This window comes from Condylura cristata, unplaced genomic scaffold (assembly GCF_000260355.1).
Source record: "Condylura cristata isolate star-nosed mole 26May11 unplaced genomic scaffold, ConCri1.0 scaffold00025, whole genome shotgun sequence".
NCBI lineage: Eukaryota > Metazoa > Chordata > Mammalia > Eulipotyphla > Talpidae > Condylura > Condylura cristata.
The window spans coordinates 32,918,699-32,931,063 of NW_004567126.1; the positions used below are offsets into that span (position 1 = coordinate 32,918,699).

The following is a 12,365-nucleotide window of genomic DNA, read 5'->3' on the forward strand; positions in this document are numbered from 1 at the left end:
GAGGCAGGTGTAATGTGCGCAGGATTTGCCTCGTCTTGAAAAGACGGCTCCACTGGACGGAGGTGCGATCAGGGAACAATTACTTATATTTTATTAGGGTATTTTTAAAGATATTATAGAAAATTATAGGCTCTGTGATACCCCACATAATTTAAAATAAAAGAAGTTTACTTAGGCAACAGTCTTGCTATATTTGGTATCTGTGAGTAGCTTTTTGAACTCCTTCGCCAAACCTAATTAAAAAGTAAGATTTAGATTTTTCTAGGACCTAGTTCAATATTCTCCAAAATGAATCCATTATCATTCCTTTATTCTTTCCTTTTTTTCCTTTACACTCTTATAATAGGGTGTCTTGATTCTGGGTTAATTAGAAATAACATGTGAGGAAGGTTATACAGAGAAAATCAATTATCCCATTCTGCAGGGTGTAATTTTAACTTAAAAATCATTTTGTGAAAAATTATGTAACCAATATAGTTACATATGAATTATTAACATAAAGATTCTTGGCCCTTTTTCTGTGTTTTAGAGATTGTAAGCCTTAAGAATTTAAGTAAAAAAATAAAAAAAGACACACATTTAAAAAATTCAAAAAAAATCAAGAATTTAAATTCAAGTAGTGTTGCTTATTAGAGATAATAATAACATGATTTTCACCTAGTACCTATGGCCGATTTGGTGTGAGCTTACTTGAAGTGACTTCAAGAGTTGTAAGAAATCAATATATTTAGTGAATTAGATATATGTGCTATTTTAATGAATGCATATGTTCTAGTAGGTATGTATGATTACATGTGGTTCCTTTATTCTAATAAAAAATGGAGACATCTAGGAGGAAAGTGATAGACTTGGAAACATTAGCCTTTCAAGGACATTTCTGCCTTTACCTGGTTATAAGGAGAATTTTTAGAACATAGTATCCCATGTCCAGAAGTCTACAGCAAAGAGTTACCATGAGAGTGGGTGGTGGTGTAAGAGCAGGCGAGCAGATACATTTAAAATCAGAAATATCGCTGGAAATCTTTTCAAAAACACATTACAAAAATACTTAACCCCTTAAACTGTATCTGATTTCATGAAGATTATTAGCCCCTCAGGCAAGAGCAGTCATTCCATGAGGGCAAAGTTGGCAGGGGAGCTTCAGTCTCCCGGAGCAAAGGCAGAGCCCGCCCGGGGCCTCACCACTGTTTTAAACTTGCGGGCTTGAGCTTTCGCTAATGTCAGTGACCCACATGCAGCCCTGTCCACGTGCGCGTGGGAAAGCGAGTTACTCACAGGCAAACTGCAGAACAGCTTCTCTGCTGACAATGCTCCCCAGGCCGCTGGCGGCCACGCACTGATAGCGGCCGGCATCCTTGGCTTCGCTCGGATTGATGATGATGAAGTTCCCGTCTATCAAGCTGTAGCGATAATCACTTTCCAAATCTATTTCTGTTCCATTGCGCAGCCATCTTAGGAAAATCAGAAGACGGACATGTAAACATTACTTCAGACGTGTGAATCCTCCCTGGGGGTACCAGAACCTCACTGCAAGGTGTTTTTAAGAGACGAAAAAATGATTCATTGTGATTTTCTACCTGTAATTGGGAGCTGGATTGCCACGAACTTCACAACTCAGCGCTACTTTCTTTTCATCAGAATCAGTTGGAAAAATTATATCGTCTGGTTCTTGCACAAATATCGGCCCATACTCCACACTTTCTGTAAGGACCGAAAAGGAGCACACTTTAACATTTCCTGGAATCCCAAAACCTTTTCTCTCTATAATATTCTTGCTCTTTTCTTGTCGTTGATACATTTACTTACGACTACAAGAAAGATTTAGCTAACAATTTATATTGCTTTCATTCACTGCAGATACACTGAGAATTCTTGTTTTGTTATTTATTGACTGCTTTAAAAACAATATATGTAACGGAGAAACAAACATCTTAATCATTCGTATTCTACATTTAAAAATAATAGATCTATGCATTCATCTGAAGCAGAGCTATGGAATAGAACACTACATGATGACTTTCTTCAAGAAACTTAAAGTGTATAAAGCCCTTCGAGTGGTTAAAGAATCTACACCAGTGTTAGACCCAGCGCTGAGGCCCGAGGGGCTGAGCAAAGCTCATATCGGGGTTTCCGCTTGCTGAGCTGGGGGTTGGGCTGCAGGTGCCCAGGGGAGGCTGCGCATGCGCGCTAAGTTCTGCCACAGGGGTGGGTCAGCTGCCCGACAATACCTAGTGGCACAATCACACGCCCGCGGGAACACACGCTGGGTGAAGGGTGAGTCGAGCTGTGAGTGCTTGATTTGTTATCCTGGGTGAACTATTGCTGCAGGCCTGGCTTCAGTTTCCTTGCTGACACTAGAAAGACTGCCCCAAAGCCAGTGCTAAATGTAATTTTCTCTTTTAACCTTTTGTGTATGCGTAAAATTCCTTATTCTATTTCTTAAACTTGGCAAAAACAGGGAGTCACACAGGTCCTTTGCAAAGGCGTGTGAAAAGCGAACTTCTGGAAAAAGGAACACCTGTAGAGTGTTTCAGCTTTCATAGTCGGTTTTCTGCTTAATCCTTGAGCACCATCCTGTCCTCTCATTCTGTCTCCATTCTGTCTTCACTCTGTTATTTTTAGCCCTTAGAAGAGCCAGAGCTGCTGGAGGCATTTATGTTATATGCTGCGGTATTCAGCTGACAACCCGCATGGGTGATTGTCGCTAGACAGTCACATATCAAGTCTTTGATCTTTGCCTGCTAATGGCTTCCCATACTCACCACTCATTTCTTCCCTTTGCTCATCTCAAGGGAAGCTGTTAAATTAGGTGAATAGTTAATAAACACCTTTCCCCTTAATCTGGTAACAATTTCACACCCCACAAATCCTGTCACACCCAGCCTCCTTCCCAACCACGTGAAAGATGAGAGCTACTCATTCACCCCGCTGCGTGTTCAAGCCACTGTCAGACCTACCCTGCCTCGTAAGGCGAAGAAGCATTCTGTGTGCCCTTTTGGATGTCATGAATTTCGGCATTTGAACCAACTGTGGGTTACGGAGGCGTTGATCCTGCCCCAGTCGGACAACAGAATAGCAAGGTCTGGTTCAGTCATCTGGACAGAGGACACAGTCTCTGAGGGAACCTGACATGCTCCAGGGGTCTGCTCCTATGCAAGAAACTTGTCTTCACACAATTAAGTAAAACGTGCAGGTAGACATGAGAGATAGGTAATTTCTGTCTGGAGAACTTTCTCTTAGGTTTATACAAGAGAAGAGGAAGTGCTGGTGGTGGTGGGGGGGTGTCACCCAGATCTTCCAGTCAGACAATTTGGGCCGTGGAGCAAACCGAGCTGGGTTCGTGCAGGTGACGTGAAATGTACATGTGTGGGTCCTTGTGCGGGGTGGAGGCACGTTCACATGTCTCTCTTTCTCCTTTTCCCTTTTGTCATCGCTGAGTCCTTGAAACAACCACATTCTTTCTCAGCAAGCCCAGAAAAGCCACCCAGAGGTGAGGGAGAAGAGCCCTGCTCCTGTGTAGGCTAGCAGTTCTCAAACTCCTTAAAGCACGTATTTTAATATCCCCTTTTACAACCCTTAAATGCATGAATGGTCTCAGCTACAAAAATGTAAAATTTTAATTAAGGAATGGGCATATAAAAAGGAAGCACTTTTTCAAACAAATATTACTTAATTCAATATGTAAATTCTCTGGTTCCATTGTAATCGAACACATTCCCAACTCATGGAAATGCTGTTTCTGTTCCTAAGACTTATACAGTCATTCCAAATGCAAATTGCTATCCATGTGGTTTTGGTGACTCAAACTGTGAGTGACATCGGTGTTAGCTTGTTTTTTTTTTTTTTAATGGCTGACAATTCTTGGTAAAGTTCTCAAAAAACTACATTTTTTAAATTTTTATACAATGTTTACATCAAAGTACTCATTATATTTAACAGATATCTCATGTGTAGTATAGATCACAGTTAGATCTTGTCTCAGAATATGAGAGAAAGAACTTTCACTCCTGAATGCTTGGCAGGACACTGAAGAGCCTCATGCATGTGTAATTAAGTCATTTAGCATTCCTGATCCCCTTGCTCCAAATTGCAGTGGCATCCTTGAGTCAGCAAGACGACCAGCAGTGCCCACACACTTCTGGATACTTCTGCGGGAGATGCCACCCCTCCTCAGTCATTAGACTGGGGCAACGTACCCAAAGCGGGCTGCTGAAATTAGCCAGGTGTGGGCACTCGACTTCCATGACCATACCTGGGCAGGAGTGCCAGGCTCTCCGAGGAAGCCATTCTGGGCCCCATCTGCCTTTCTCTCAGGAGGGATGACTGAGTCGCTGGAGTGCCATTCTGTTTACAAGAATCACTGACTATCCCTGCAGGGTTATCTACGAGCCTCAAGCTGAAGTCTGTTTTTCTCTAGCTGGTTTCAAAGGTGCTGACACTTGCTGATAAAATGCCCATATGCATATTTCTTCCTGCCGAGATGTCCAGAGCATCACCTCTCTGGAGGCTCCTGTGGCTCGGTTCTCTAGTGAAATCTAGCTTCGGATCCATTCCTTGGACCTGCTTTTTAGATAGCAATCCTTCCCACACCTCTGCTGATACCATCTTACCCTTGTGAGAATCAGCCACATCGCGAAGACCGAAGTAAGAAATGCTGGCGAGAATGCACAGCAAAGGAGTGTTGGGGTGCAGGCTGATGCAGCCCTGTGGGAACCGCTGGAGGGTTCTCCAAAGATTAGGAGGAGTATCCCTGTGTGCCTGCAATCCCCGGCTAGGCATCTCCCCCCAAACACACACACACACCCCGATTCAAAAGGAAACTTAAACCCTCGTTCATCACAGCACTGATTGCAACTGCCCAGACAGAGAAATAACCTAACCTCGCCCCCACGGATGAGTGGACTAAGCAGATGGGGTGTTTATGCAGTGGACGATTACTTAGCTATCACACAAGATAAACATCTGCGACTCTCAGCAACAGGGGTGGGACTGCAGGGGATTATGCTAAGGAAAATTAGTCAGGAGGAGAAAAACAAATATCGAAATGTCACATGATGCAGAAAACAGAACAAAACCACAGGTCAGTTAAAGCACATACAAACTAGCCCTGGAAAGCCGACCGTGATGTGGGGCAATGGGGCGACAGGGGGGAGGGGCGGGGTGAGAACAAAGATGGCGACCGAGGCTCCAGGCGGTGGCTTCCGCGGCAGGACCCTGCGTGGGCCTACACTCCGTGATGCAAGCAGTGACGTAAACCGACGCTGACATCATAAAGAACACAGAAGAAACACCTCAGTGCTCACTTTTCCTCAGGATTGGGTCTACTTCTGGGCCCTAAACCTTTCCACTCACTGGCAAGACCGAGTGCATGACCTTCTCCAGTTTACTCAGTAATGCAACTTCACTCCATCAGCAACAGACGTAGAGGAAGCACCAACCTATATGTCCAGTGCAGTTATAAGCAATGATCTTGTAATGAGCATTAGCATATTTATAGAATTCTTAGAAATTCTGAAATGTTTAATTAGAAGTTACGTTTTCTGACATTCACAATTACCATGTGAGAAAAAACATTACACATCATGAGAACATCTAAGGTGAATTTTTAAAACATCTAGACCTTCTTTTAAGTTAGCTTTCAACAGTGATTTCTTTGTAAAAGAAGGTAGATGGTCTTATAAAACTTTCCTAAGACTTGAAGAGCATTATTTATTAAAAAGCATTGTGATTAATGTTTTATGGATGGGGGAGACATGTTGTACGTATAATATAAATTGAAAGTCTTAATAGATGCTGGGGGCCTTTTTCTAGTGTAGCTCTAGAAGAGCGATGAAACGACTCATGGGTGTTACGACACGTGAGGGTGACCGGCTGTGCGACCACACGGACTTACGCCCGAGCCAGCAAGGCGAGCGCCTCAACAGCGGTGCTGGGCTCCTTGAATCTAAATACCAAGTCGAGTTTAGAAATAGGCAAACTAGAATGTGGTTTCTGTTTGAAACCTGAGAGATACTGGAGAGCTCTGGTTTATGTATCATTCAGCGCCCTCCCACTGTTACAGGGTAGCCCAGAGTGGACTGGGCTGCCTGTCTGTGGGGCCTCACCGCGCTCACAACTGCAAAGAAATAGGAAACAACATGGGAAAGAGAGCGGGATACAAAACCAAAGTAATTGCAATACGTTACAGCTAGGCTGAATGATCACACCAAGTCACCGGTCCAGAGAGCTGCTTCCCAAGTGACCCAGCGAGAGACGAAGAGAGAGCGAGCGCCAGAGCGAGAGGGTGCCCTATTTATCCCCCAAATATCCCAGAATTCCTGCTAGCTCCGCCCTGGGGTCCTGCAGTTCTCTCCCTGGTGCTGCTGGGAGTCGTAGTTTCCAATCACTGGAGTAGGGTGTAGGGTCCAGAAAGCCAGAGTAGGGGGTGGCGTCCACAAGACTCTGCAGAATTCCTTTAGGACAGCCTTCCCCTTAACACCACTACCCCAGGAGACACAACTTGTTTTCGTTTACATGTTGTACTACATTCTCAGAAACAATCTGTTCTTCAGATCCGCGTCAATAGCTCAGTCCACACCAGACAAGGATGATGCTGGAAACACCAGGCGGCGCGGATCTGAGTCTTCAGATTCTGCCTACTGCTGGGATCCCACATGGGTTCCAGGTCCTCTTTTAACAGACACAATTCCAGTCGGGGCATCCGGCTTCCCTAGCCTTTGTCTCAACTCCCTTTGTTTTCAGAAGACCATCTACAGCCAAGTTGCGCTCTCAAATTCATGTTTTAAACTTTTGAATTGAAAAATATGGAGCTTTGATTTTAAGTATTTATATACATGTGCAATATAGCATTCCTTGTTCCCTAATCATCATATCGTAAAGTTTTGGTTTATATCATATAATCATTTTGTATCACAGATATAGTCAGTTCTTTTAACAATTTTAATTTTTCAATGAATGATGTAAAATTATAGACACATATATGTATGTATATATATATATGTACATATATACATATATATGAATATATATAATAAAGCTCATGGATCTATTATTATTATTTTAATGAATGGAAAACTACAATTGATGCATGTCCCCTTCTGATGGACAGGGAGTTGCTTCTAACTTTTTTTGCTATTAAACATTTCCTGTCTTGTGCAAACTTTTATATTTCCTCAGGCGTGTGTGGGAGAGTATCTCTAGGATGTGTGTGGAGAAGCAGAACTGCTCTCTAAATTGCTTTGCAAACTGAAATTTTACATTTCTCAGAAAAAATCTTAGCTCTATCTGGGGCACTTTTCGGTTTAAATCTCAGCAGAAGTGGGATGACTTTCTATTCAAGCTCTGTTAGGTTTCTCATTTTTCACAACAGTATGTTCAACTCCAGCTTTACTCTCTATTAAGGCTAAAGGGAATTACCTGACAAAAACCATATGTCAGGATCTTGTCAGAGAGAACAAATTCAAAGTCACATCGAGCCAAGATCTATCAAATGTTCATATGAGAAAACAGTAGTTATGGAAGATTACTTGGAAAATACCCAGACTGTCTGTTCTCCCAGATACTCTAAATATGGGTTAAACTAGATCAGCAGAGGCTGACAGAGCATCAAGCTGGTTCTCAGTCTAGAGCTCTGCCACGTGAGGGATGGGCCCAGGATGAGCAGCGCCAGCGTGGCCTGAAAAGGTCCCACACAGGCGGTCTCTGGCCTGCTCCTTGTGAAAAGCCATCGATGGTAGCAGATTCCCAGGTGATGCGCATGTTACTAGCAATCCGGAGCGCTATGTTAGAGGGTTACTTCTCACTTCACTCCTGATCTGTGGATTTCACCCGTGCTTCTGCTCACGCTGTAAGGGAGGGCATGGAGGAGTCGGGCCAGGCGGCAGCAGAGGGGAGACGCCCGCTCCTCTGTATATTCACTACCAGCCCAGCATAACAAAGTGGACGACCCCTGCGAGGTCAACAGACGGCCATGGCACTCCTGGGCCGTGAAGTGCTGGCTGCCCGGGGGAGGGGAGGCTGTGACTGAACGACGTTTAGAGTAAACAGGGGCAGCGAGGCCTGTGAGAAGGAGGGCAGCCGTTGATGCAACTGCTCTCACGCTGCGGACCCAAGGCCCTGCCTCCAGCAGGGATCTAAGCAGCGGGCACGGCGGCAGAAGGGTTGCACGTGTGGTTGGCATGCAGGGAGGCGGGGCAGCACAGGAGCTACACAGGTGCACAGCGATGCCCACCGACTTGCACTAAAGTGCAACGCTGGATCCAGAACTGGGTGGGCGAGTTTGAGGTGATCACCTGTGTCTCTGCAGAGGAGGCTACTGCTGGCGGCCTGAGGATGGGCTGTCGGGAACCCCAGCCTCACCCCCCGCCCAGCGCCGAAATCTGGACCACAGCTGAAGGCTCTGTGTGGTCAGACCCTAGCCTGCGCCACAGGAGAGGCGCCCAGGAGAGAGCACCATCCTCGGACAGCAAAGACGACTCCTGCACAGTGGCCCTCTCTCCACGACAGACCTCCCCCAGAGATACGGCCGGCACCCGCCTGTAGCCTACACAGTTCACCCACCAGGACGGTGGGAGTCATTTTGGTTACAGAGTTGGCTTACTAATTCATCATGAAAAATGAAATGTTGCCATTCACCATGAGACTGAAGGAGTTCAAGAAGGAGTTCAAGGGAACTGTGGATAGTAAAGCAAGCCAACAAGCCAACGTTACCAAGACAAATCATGAGCCTTGTGAAGCAAGTTAAAGTTACAAAAACCAAGAGCAGATGACTTGGCAAAGCAAGAGAACAAGAACTAGCGGCGAGAATAAAAGAAGTCAGGTTTCGAAGTCGAGAGGGAGGAGAGGGGGTGACAGGTGTATAAGGTGCTGGTGGAAAAAATAAACATCAACGGACTTCCGTTCCGGCGAGAGCGATGTTCAGGTGCTGGCCATTACATCAAACAACAGACTCGTAGTTAGGAACCTCCAAGGTGGCTCATGTCATGTTGATGTCAGAAATAGCTGAGTTGCTACTGAATCATTCATTTTAATCTTCAAAACACTGGGAAATATGTAACCAAACAGATTTTCTTTTTCCTGGACTGCTAATTACCCCAGATGGGACCAGCCTACAGCAGGTCTACAGAAAACTGCAGCAGACTCTGGCTTCATCTCAAGCCTGGCTCTGTTTGATATCCCCACATTTATTGTCTCCGTGTGTTTTAAGCCGTATTTTCTAGCCATATGTTATCTATCACAGTGAGATAAGTTAACGCACGGGACACAAGTTCTGTCAGAGTAGGCACACCACAGCCCAACACCAGCCTTCCGACCCCACATGCGTTCACCTCAGTGCATCTCCTAACTAATGACGCCTCAGCAGCACAGCTCTGTGACCCCTGTCTGATTCAGCCTGGCATTAGAGCTGGCAGTATGGGAACTTTAAAGAGACTTTTTAAAACCAGCTTTATATTTACAAGAGCACTGAGGAGAAGATAAGAGATTTCACAGCCCCTTGCCCCGCGTGTGTGTCTGCCCCACCCTCAACACCGCTCCCCGGCCAGTGTGTTTCTGGCCGGAGATGAGGCTGCACTAACAGAACCAGCCCCTGACGGCCAAAGTCTGCCTCAGCGTTCTCTCTTGGAGCTCCACATTCCATAGAGCTGGACACGTCTAGTGACACATTGGTACTCAGAGTACTTTCAATGTCCTTAAAAGGTTCGATTTTCTCCCCGTGCATCTCCTCCCAGCTTATTTTCAAAAGACAGCGAAGAGAAATGTGATAGTGAATTTTAAGGGTTGTATATCTTTATTCATTCTAATAGAGGATTGTCGCTGGTGACGGCTGATCTTTTGTCTCCACAGTTTTGCCTTTTCCATTACGCCACGCACGCACTGCTCAATCTTTCTGGACAGGCTTCCTCTACTTGATCGCACGCCTGTAAGTTTCCTCCATGTCCTTTGTGGCTCGCTGCTCACCTCCCTTCAGCGCTGACTGGCGTTCTAGAGTCTAATGCGCCACCGTCTAGCTATCCACTCACCTACTGAACCGCATCTCGGTTGCTTCCCAAACTTAGCGATTATCAACAAAGCTGCTACAATACCCAACTTTTTTGGGTATTCCAAGGAATGTCATTCTTAGAGCATAACATGACGGTATGGCTGGTTTTGCAAGAAGCTGCCAAATTGTCTTTCAAAGTTTCATTCCCATCAGCAAGGGATGCGCGTTCCTGCTACTCCACATTCTTTCCAGAATCCGTGTGACCAGTGTTGCAGATTTTGGCTCCTCTAAGAGATGCGTAGGATCTCGCTATTGCTTTAATCTGCATTCCCCTGATGGAAGACTGGGTGAAGCTTGTTTTCTTCGGATGTGCCAGTTACATAACTTGTTTGGTGAAGTGTACAGTAAGGTTTTTGGCCTGTATTTTAATCAGGCCACTTGTTTTCTTATCCTGACTCTTAGGAGTTCTTTGTTCACATTTAATAACAATCCTCTATTAGAATGAATAAAGATATACAACCCTAAAAATTCACTATCACATTTCTCTTCGCTGTCTTTTGAAAATATTTTGCCCTACTCTTTCATTCACTTTCTAATTTTCTTGATGTAAAGTCAGATATCAAGATTATGGCACCACTTGGCACAATCATGAGGGATGCGTTTGCCTGAGGTTCTCACCTCAACCTGTCGACATTTCTAGAATCTGTTCAGAAATTAGTGCTTACAGACTGTGTCTCTGAATGTTTAGTCCTCTGAAATCATCTCGGAAATGGAGCCCGACGTGGGTGGTGCTTCAGATCAGTAGACCTGTTCCCAGGGCTGACACAGTGCGGGCCAGCGGTGCGACCTTGCGGAAGGCAGGTCCACGGCCCACGTTCCACCTCATGGGGGGCAGTGGCAGTCCCGCACCTCATGCATCTGCTAAGGGAGTTGCCGAGATCATCTGTATAAAAGAGGCTGATACAGAGTCTCGTGCTCGCCAAGTGCTGATGCTTTGCTCAGCTTTTCTATATATCTCACCACAGTTTTGGGAATCTAGAAATGTTGTTTGAGCCTCATGACATCAGTTGCATAATGGTCCTTAGTTTAACTGATTTCTTAGTGTTGGTCGTTCAGTCTATTTTTTACTGTCCACTCCTAAAAAATGTTCCGTGTGTATCTTCATGTCCTAGTCACTATTTTCTCATGCAGAAAACGTTTCTAGTCGTCTAACCATGAGAACGAACAAAGGTATAAAACTCTTAATAATCACTATCACATTTCTCTTCAAGAAAGTTTAATATTTTTTCTTTCAGCTTATGATTTCATCTTAACATTGAGTCAGGATGGCTGTCAGGGTAAAATCAAGCAATTAATGAGTTGATAAAGCATCTTGAAAGATGTATGGACAGGAGACTCGCGTCTGACTGCGACGGTGGGACGCTCCTTCAGTCCATTTCAGCGGGCTTCTCCCTGCCTCCCTTCTCTACTCCTCCTGTCCAAGAGTGCTTACTTTAGAAAAGTTGCAGTGGTTAATTCCTTCTCTGTCTCTCTGAGATTTAAGTCTTCTCCCAGTCTCCTCCCACTCTACAGCCCAAGAATGCCTGCTTCAATGACCTGAGAATCATTCCAGGTATTAAACAGACCTGGAAATGTTAGCCACCTTCTCCCTCAACAGTCTCTCTTGCCTAGTCCATAAAAACTCCCACTTCCCGTTAACCTCTCTCCCCATTACAACAGTCTTGATCCTTCCTCAAATAAAGTCTGTGCCTGTTCAACTTCAACGGATGCTCCTTCCCGGGCACTTACCATCTTGTCTGAAGGCGTCCGAAGAGTGCTGGAGGTTGACCGGAGAGGACTGCTGAGGTTCCCTGCGCCTGCTGGGTGAGGGGGCACTCAGAGTTCCCAGCGAAGGGCTGTTATAGCGAGGCTGTGGTCTTGCTTTTGGACCAAAGAGGGACGAAGACGAACTCTTCTTAATTCTTAGCAAAGCAGCGTAGGAAGTAGGCAGACTAGGAAGTGCTCCAGAATATTCTGTAAAAGATCAGTAATAAAAGCTGAATCCTGAGGAGACTAGTTTGCTTTTCCCTATAAAAATTGTCTCCCTGTGAAATGCACTGGACTATGGTGATGGCACATGGGTGATTTGGCAATGGGAAGCCCACGGGATTACAACTGAGATGAAAAAAATGCACAAAATGATGTAAAAATTAACTATATTATTAAAAAAAAAATCCTGAGCTTAAAATAAGTCTCCTTGTAAGACATTGCTGAAACCTTTGTCAAAGCCACATCCTACTGCAAACGAGTGAAGGAAGAAAAGCAATAAAAAGTGAAATGGGTAAAGAAAAGCAAAGAAATAGAAAGGAAAAGAGAGGAGAGGGAGAGTAAGAAAGGGAGTGTGGGA

At 44.9% G+C, this 12,365-nt stretch overlaps 1 long non-coding RNA gene across 1 annotated transcript; it reads right to left on the reverse strand.

Moving 5' to 3' along the window:
• Positions 1–1,288: 1,288 nt before the first annotated feature.
• LOC105854073 lies at positions 1,289–11,989 on the reverse strand. The gene is made up of 3 exons (XR_001145800.1): positions 11,768–11,989; positions 1,578–1,701; positions 1,289–1,451 (listed from the first exon to the last, which is right to left on the reverse strand). It is a non-coding gene; the product is annotated as an uncharacterized LOC105854073 (long non-coding RNA).
• Between the last annotated feature and the right edge of the window lie 376 nt (positions 11,990–12,365).